Source organism: Cyprinodon variegatus, unplaced genomic scaffold, assembly GCF_000732505.1.
Source record: "Cyprinodon variegatus isolate N-32 unplaced genomic scaffold, C_variegatus-1.0 Scaffold1528, whole genome shotgun sequence".
Classification (NCBI taxonomy): domain Eukaryota; kingdom Metazoa; phylum Chordata; class Actinopteri; order Cyprinodontiformes; family Cyprinodontidae; genus Cyprinodon; species Cyprinodon variegatus.
In genome coordinates this window covers 124,038-125,376 of record NW_015151981.1, presented here as the reverse complement: position 1 = coordinate 125,376, position 1,339 = coordinate 124,038, and positions in this window count along the sequence as shown.

Genomic DNA, 1,339 nt, shown 5'->3' with positions numbered 1-1,339 from the left:
ACCGTTCCTGGGGACAAACATAAAGGTAATTTGGTGTGTTGGGGAATCAGTAACGACCAAATACACATTTCCTAGGTGAGGAGAACTAACCAGGAGGGCAGAAGCAGCCATCGATTTTGTGCTCCTCACACACTGATCTTGTGTGTGCCTGTGTGCATGTATCCATGCAAGGAAAAACACTTTCTTCATATATCATGTTGTGGGGACAATGTTTACCTGGAAAGATAAAAGGTGGGATAAATTAAGGTGGTACTTCATATGTTTCCAAAATAAATATCAATGGGGAATATTGTTTAATGAAATTTGATTATGGCAAATTGTAGCCTGTATGTTATCAACATAAAAAAAGCTTAAAAAAATAATTCAATTCAGTTTATTTCTATAGCGCCAATCCACATCATATATCATATCAAGGCACTTTCCAGTTCACCAGTTCATCCAGTCAGATTGATTCAAAGTTTTCTATCTAAGGAAAACCAATTAATTGCATCGACTCATTGACTCTTCAGCAATCCCTCACACTAAGCATGCTTGTAGCGACAGTGGAGAGGAAAAACTCTCCAATGGAGTGGATAATTAGGCCAATTATATGGCAGGTAATGGTATTTATGTGCTTGATTTGACAAGTTTTCTCACTTTAAAGGTAGTAAGGAAACTTTTTGGGCATTTAAAGTGTTTGTAAAGTTTCATTCTGGAAATCTAAATGTACCTACCGAATGGACTTGCTTATCAATTAAGCATCTTGGTCGCCTAAATCTCTAAGAGATGTTATGCCACATGCAAAAAGGTGTGAACTGGTTTGAAACAGACTGGGGCATCTGGATTCCTACTTTGTTTTTAAAGCTAAAATTTAAGCCCTGGCTTATCAAGTTATTTTTACTCCTCTTAAACGTAATTGGCTTCCTCTTGTCCTCTTTCCAACATCTATCTTCTCTGTCTACAGTAAAAAAATCTGAACCCTCTAAAGACCACCCCTTATCTTTATGGTGATGGTGAAACTCTGAGTCTTTTCCTCAGAAGTGTCTCCCCTGTTCTGAGCCATGCCTCTGGTTATTTAACCTGACAAAATTTAAAATATTAATTAACTTTGGATAAAAATTGCTGTAGTTTTCACATTTTGTATCCAAAACATTTCTCACCATACTATTAATTTGATGAGTTATTAAGCAGGTGGTTGTGTATATGTAGTTACAAATTTTACAAAAAAAAAATACCACATAAGAAGTGGAACATGAAGCTTACCACAAAAATCTGGTCTCCTCCAGTTTGGAGGCTGTCCTCCTGCATGGGAACACTGACGAGAAAACTCAGACATTGTGCTGCAGAGACATGATTCATT